The sequence below is a fragment of the Lacerta agilis genome, chromosome 17 (assembly GCF_009819535.1).
Source record: "Lacerta agilis isolate rLacAgi1 chromosome 17, rLacAgi1.pri, whole genome shotgun sequence".
In the NCBI taxonomy this organism is placed as follows: Eukaryota; Metazoa; Chordata; class Lepidosauria; order Squamata; family Lacertidae; genus Lacerta; species Lacerta agilis.
Genome location: NC_046328.1, coordinates 35,765,144 through 35,772,649, shown reverse-complemented (window position 1 = coordinate 35,772,649; position 7,506 = coordinate 35,765,144).

The following is a 7,506-nucleotide window of genomic DNA, read 5'->3' as shown; positions in this document are numbered from 1 at the left end:
TGACGTGCTCTGGTGCATGGGGTCACGAAGAGTCGGACACGACTGAACGACTGAACAACAACACTGTGGCACATACTAGGGAGATTCACCAAGCCTGCTCTTTCCTGTTTCTTCTTTTCCTGTCTTCTGGAATTCTTTTTATAAATGGTTTGTTTTGCTTTTCCCAGCATTGTGTTTTGAACTCGTGGTTGCTCTCTTACTGTAACCCCCTTGGGGCTGGAAATTGCCTTCTCGTGCTTTACATAGTGCCATCTACAGAAATAGCTCTGTAATTTAAATAGCTCCTCGACACATCACGCATCTAGTCAAGCACAATAAATTAAACTAATTTACATGATTAAAGTGTCCAAGGGATGATCATCAGTTGATGTTGTTTATCCCTCTGTCTTATGAATATGGTAGCATATTATCTCCTTCTACTGTATATTTGACCAATGTGTTGTTAACTTCAGCAGTTAAGCCATTATAGTTGTTGGGTTTTGGGGGCGTGTGGCAATGTGCAAGTGTGTGTTCCAGAGTTTTATTTGTTTATTGGTGCTTCTGTTTAGAAAACTGCATTCAACAGTTTTCAATACTTATATACAGGTGAAACTCGAAAAATAAGAATATTGTGGAGTGGAAAAGTCCATTTATGTAAGCAATTGTTTTCATTAGCTACTGGAGTTTAATATATGAGATAGACTCATGACATGCAAAGAGAGATATGTCAAGCCTTTACTTCTTATAATTGTGATGATTATGGCGTGCAGCTGATGAAAACCCCAAAGTTGAAATTGTTAATTTGGGGTTCTCATCAGCTGTACGCCATAATCATCACAATTATAACAAATAAAGGTTTGGCATAGCTCACTTTGCATGTCATGAGTCTATCTCATATATTAGTTTCACCTTTTAAGTTGTATTACTGAAAGAAATGAACCTTTCCACAATATTCTAATTTTTCGAGTTTCACCTGTATATTGAACCTTAAGAGTAAATATAAACAATAAATCACATGAAGCTGAACATAGGGAGGATTCAGGACAGACAAAAGACAGTACATCTTTATGCAGTGCATAAACTATGGAATTTATTTCCACAGGAGGCAGTGACGACCACCAAGTAGCTCACGATGCCTATATTTTGCGGCCACAGCTGGAGGCAGCCATGCTTGATGCAGCGGGGGTGCCGGGGTGGGGGAGAGAAAAAGCAGCTAACACTATTCTAGGCTGCATCAACAGAAATACAGTGTTCACACCAAAGGAAGTAATAGTATCACTATATTCTGCCATTCATCCATTCTGAAGGATATCAGGCCTGAGTGCTCACTGGAAGGATAGATCCTGAAGCTGAGGCTCCAATACTTTAGCCACCTCATGAGAAGAGAAGACTCCCTGGAAAAGACCCTGATGTTGGGAACGATGAAGGGCACAAGGAGAAGGGGACGACAGAGGACGAGATTGTTCCACAGTGTTCTCAAAGCTACTAACATGAGTCTGACCAAACTGCGGGAGGCAGTGGAAGACAGGAGTGCCTGGTGTGCTCTGGTCCATGGGGTCATGAAGAGTCAGACACGACTAAACAACAATATTCTGCCTTGGTCAGTTCTGGGTGCCACAATTTAAGAAGGATGTTGGAACATGTGCAGAGGAGGGCCACCAAGATGATCAAGAGTCTGGAAACCAAGCCTTATGAGTAACGGTTGAAGGAGCTGGGTATGTTTAGCCTGGAAAAGAGGGGACTGAGAGGAGATATGAGAGCCACCTTCAAATATCTTAAGGGATGTCACATGGAACAGGGAGCAAGCTTGTTTTTTCTTGCTCTGGAGGGGAGGACCCAAACCAATGGCTTCGAGTTACAAGAAAGGAGATTCCAACTAAACATATTTGCGACAGTAATAAGTGTTCCAACAGTGGAATGGATTCACTTGGTAGGTTATGGACTCTCCTTCCTAGGAGCTTTTTAAGCAGAGGCTGGATGGCCATCTGTCACAGATGCTTTAAGTTGAGATTCTTGCATTGCAAGGGGTTGGAATAGATGATGCTGGAAGGTCCCTTCCAACTCTATGATTCTGAATACCAGTTGCTGGAAGCCACAGGAGGAGACAGTTGCTATTGCACTTAGGCCCTGCTTGCAGGCTTCACACTGGGGCATCTGGTCGACTACTGTGAGACCAGGATGCTGGACTGGATGGGCCACTGGTCTGATCCTGCTACAGGGCTCTTCTGATGCAATTCTTTTGCAGGTTTGCGAAAATTCAGCTTTTCATGAGGCAGTACTCCCTGCACCCTGAAGCAGAAACCCAGCCCCACAGAGCATTCACAGTCCTGCTTATGGATCTCTGGAAGTTTTTTTTCCTACCTGAAAAAGAGAGGGTGGGGAGGAGGAAGTTGCAATAGTTGCCAGAGGCTCCATTGCACAATAGAAGCCTACACCACAATGAGCCCTGCTGCCGCCACTCCTGCTGAAGAAAAGCGAAATTGCATCAGGGGCTTGAAAGTCATCCTTTACTCACATGAGGATTCTGGCTCCTTGGAAAAGGGGGAGGGAGGGAGCAGGCATTGCAAAAGAGGGGCCGTTTTGTTGTCTTGGGCAACCAGAGGCCATTTAAGAAAATAAAATAGATCAATGAAGCTGTACCCACTTTCCAAGATCCCACAATCCATGGGCTGGTTCCACGGCCTTGTTTTTGCAGAACAAGACCTCAAGGCAGGAGCTGGGATGCATCCAGAAGAGAAAGCACTTGTGTCTGCGGAAAGCGTAACTCATAAAGAAGCACCCCGTAGCCACGTAGGAGGCTGCCTTATACCCAGACAGAGCATTGCTGTTTCTAGCTCAATATCGTCTACACTGACTGGCAGCAGCTCTCCGGGGTTTCAGGCAAGGAGTCTCTCCCAGGCCCTACCCTGGAGGTTTGATTTATTTCATTTCATTCAAATGGATCTCAAAGTGCTGTAAAACAATAAATAACAATGACATATAATAGAACAGTGTTTTTCAACCACTGTTCCGTGGCACACTAGTGTGCCGCGAGATGTTGCCTGGTGTGCCGTGGGAAAAATTGAAAAATTCAAGATAATTACTTTATATATAGTCAATATAGGCACAGAGTTAATTTTTTTAACATTTTCTAATGGTGGTGTGCCTCGTGATTTTTTTCATGAAACAAGTGTGCCTTTGCCCAAAAAAGGTTGAAAAACACTGTAATAGAACATCGCAAATGCATACAAAACTATCAACAAATCATAAATAAAATAATCCATAAAACACTATTAACAAAACAGCAACTAAAAAAAAAAGAGAGCTAAGTTCATGCACATTCTCCACACCCCCATGACTCATAATCACTCTATTGAGTTCACTAAAATACTCGTAATGTCTGTTGTTAAGCCAGCTCAGCCAGATACTGCACAAGATGCTGGGCATTGAACCTGGTGTTTTCTTTGTGCAGAACAGGGGCTCTACTACAAAGTCACAGCAATTCCTCTACTGGCAACTGAAACCAGCAGGTTAAAATCAAGCTGTCCTTGAACTCTGTCTGCTCCACTCCCTCACCTTTTGAAAGTAGAAAAGGGACCCATTTCAAGGCGTGAACAGACAACGGCAATGCTAGGTCACTAGTTGGTCAGGGTCTGAAGGCTGGATTCCCCAGGAAGCTTGCCGTTCACTAGGAGGGTGGAAAAAACAAGAAGAAACCATCCCCTCTGTATTGTGAGCCCAACTCTGTGGAACTCCCTCCCACTAGAAGCCAGGCAGTTGGTGACTCAGTCATGCAGGACATTTTCCAGAGTTGGAAGGGACCCTTAGGGTCATCTAGTCCAACCCCCTGCAATGCTGGAATCTCAACTGAAGTATCCATGATAGATGGCCATCCAACCTCTGTTTAGAAACCTCTAAGTAAGGAGAGACCACAACCGCCTAAAGGAGACCGTTCCACTGCTGAACAGCTCTTACTGTCAGAAAGTTCTTCCTTCTGTTTAGTCGGAATCTCCTTTCTTGTAACTTGACGCCATTGGTTCTCCCCTCTGGAGCAGGAGAAAACAAGCTGGCTCCCTGTTCCATGTGACAGCCCTTGAGATTCTTGAAGATGGCTATTGTTTCCCCTCTCAGTCTTCTCTTTTCCAGGCTAAACATACCCAACTACCTCAAACATTCCTCATTAGGCTTGGTTTCCAGACTTTTGATCATCTTGGTTGCCCTCCTCCGCACACGTTCCAGCTTGTCAACATCCTTAACTTGCGGTGCCCGGAATTGGGCACAGTATTCCAGGTGTGGCCTGACCAAGGCAGAATAGAGTGGTACTATTACATCTCTTGATCTGGACACTAGACTTCTGTTGATGCAGCCTGGAACAGTGTTTGCTTTTTTTGCTGCTGCATCACACTGTTGGCTCTTGTTAAGCTTGTGGTCTACGAAGACCTCTGCATCCTTTTCACGTGTACTACTGGAAAGCCAGGTGTGTCCCTCATCTTATATTTGTGCAGCTGGTTCTTGTGCAGAACCTGACATTTATCCCTATTGAAATTCATTTTGTTAAGTTTTGGCCCAGGTTCTGGGATCTGTTAAGGTCATTTTGAATCCCAATCCTGTCTTGTGGCATTAGCTACCCTTCCCTGTTTGGTGTCATCTGCAAATCTGATGAGCATCCCCTCAGTTCCTGCATCCATTTATAAATATATTGAACAACAACAGACCCCGGACAGAACTCTGTAGCACCCCCCCCAAAAGGGGGATATTGTCCCAGAAGGGACAAAGGGCGGCAAATACAACATGGGAATTCACTCACAGATCTGCGTAATTCCCACGTCGTGGCACTCCACTTGCCACGTTTCCCCCAGGATGCTGAGGAACCATTACTTTGGCATCTTTCCGCAGGGCCCACAAGACAGAGCTGTTCCACCTAGCCTTTGGGTTGGTTTCAGTTTAACCCTGATGTTTCGTTCTTTTGGTATTGATTGGTGAGATACTAAAAAATGAGGCTGCAGTTTAGATTTAATTTTAAATTGTACTTTAATCTGTATTTTAATGAATTGTTTTATGTTTTTGTTGTGATTTTATTGGTGTTAGCTGCCCTGAGCCCGGTTTGGCGGGGAAGGGTGGGGTATAAATAAAAAAATTATTATTACATTATTAGTATTAGTAAGCATTTTTTGGCTTCCGTCAGTCAACCAGCTACAAATCCAAATTTTGTGCCTATTTCACAGTTAAGGAACACTGAGGTGGAAACATCAAGTGCTTAAGGGCAAGGCAAGATGTGTAAATATATCGTTCATTTATTTTATATGCAGTTTCACGGAATAACGAGTTGTTGTTCCAGTGGAGAGTACCAGCCAGCAAACACCAAGACTGAGAGAGAACATTCCCACTGAGCAAAGCGTAAGTACACTACAATACTATGATGGCTGTGTTTTTGTGCAGCCATGTGAAAGCGTTGTTGACTTACTGCAGCAAGGGGAAATCTACCAGTCCCCTGGGGTAAAGCAAAAACAGCATATGTACTTCTGAGTTTGAGCAGAGAGCATTACACTTATTAGTCAGTCCACACTCACCTTTCCCCACGTTCCCAACTCCCTGCAAGTTAGAAAGTAAAGTTAAAATCAGAGGGTAGTGGGTGCCAGTCATCTAAAAGCCCCCAGGTCTCTCTCTCTCTCTCTCTCTCTCTCTCTCTCTCTCTCTCTCTCTCTCTCTCAAGAGCTGAATGCCAGGTTATGTTTGCAACAGGGTTGGTGGTTGCCTCAAATTTTTGATGGATGCCAATTACAGATTTAAAAGCACTTAGTCACTCATGCGCGGGTGATAAATCCTTTCAAACAGGTTTTTCCAACCTGCAGTGGAAATGTATTCCTGCCGAGTTCAGGCCTTCAGCATCCCCTTCCCCGCTTTTTAACAAGCCAAACAACCCCACCAAATAAAATACTGAAGTCACTGAAGCCCATTAAAAACTGACTCCTGGCCTGGCTCTTTATGATACCCCCCCCCAATATCCGGCTTGCTATCAGAAGGTCACGTTTCTGTTCTACCAAAAGGGAAAAGGGGGTGCAGAGCTGTGCAAAAGCACAGGTTGATCTAGCACACCTGAACGCAATGATTTACTTAACTGTGAGTCAAGGGTTCTCTGCCCATGCTCAGGGACACCCTGTCATAGCTTCATTTTTGTTCCAGAGCTCGACTGTGGCATTAAGGATTTTCTTTTCCTTCAAACGGATGAAAGCCAAACTGAGTCAGAGTAGGGTGGCGACCCACGTCACCTGTTGCCCCAACTTCAAGTATTCTTGAACCAGAAAAGAATCCTGCTCCTTCCTCCCCCCTCACTTTCCCCCTCTCCCTGCGCCAAGTGTTTCGTAAGTGTGTTACGTAAGAAGAGGAGCCCGGCTGAATCAGATGCAGAGTGACCACCTAAAGTTTAATGAAAGGCCGAAGTGGTACGCCAACAGGAAACTCGACCGGAGGGGCACCTTCTCCCCTCCCGTTTTCAGCAGCTGACGTTCAAGGGATATTTTCCCCCTAGCATTTTAGCAATAAATAAATAAATATCCCTCTGAGCATGGGAGGTTCAATTTTAAGGCGCCACCGTGGTTAAAGGGTCTTTGATAGAGCTCTCCTCTGTGAATTGGTTCCATCTCCACCCCCCCAAACCACCCGAAGGTCACCCGAGCTTTAAAAGACAGAGCTGCAAGACAGAACCTATCATTAGGCAAAGTGAATTATTATTATTATTATTATTATTATTATTATTATTATTATTATTAGTGTTCTACAGATAGACAGACAGACCAGGGGAGTTAGACTTTTCATGCCAAGTGGGCCGCATGAGTAGTTCAACACAGGACCTGTGAGCCGCACACTGAAGTAAATTTCAGTTTCGTAAATAAAAAGTGTTCACAATACATTTAATATTATTTAATGTACACAATTAATATATTTCATTAAATATTTATAATGATATACACAATTAATAGATTTAACTATTAGATAAATTTTAGACACAAACAGATGCATGCGCTTTCATTAGCAACGCATGACACACACAAAAAATTATTTTTGTAAGGCTTTAAGGTGTTCTTTCCTGAATGGTGCCGAGGGCCGCCAAAAAAAGCCTCGTGGGCTGCACCACCCTGATATACTAAAATAATAAAACAACTTAAATACTAAAAATAACTAAAACTTTAAAAGCACTTAACATAAGTACCTAAAAGGAGCCCGATGGACCTGCTACCGGGATGTTACGGAGGACGACCCTGAGTAACTATTTCCATGCATTAACTCACATAACCATTAAAGAGACCTATTTGCATCTGATAAAGGATATCAGGGGCTGGGGGCAAGGTAGAATTTATGAGCCGAGCTGCTGTTGACTCAGTCCTGTGAAGAGGTGTGTGTGTGCGTCTCTCTTCCCTTCCCACCTGTGGGTCCTCTGCAGCTTTCCGGGAACAAGCTGCGACAAGATGAATCACTTGAGCAATCTGCACACACACCTGCTGATAAATGCCCCCCCTCTAGGCACCAGTTTCAGTGGGATCCCTTGTC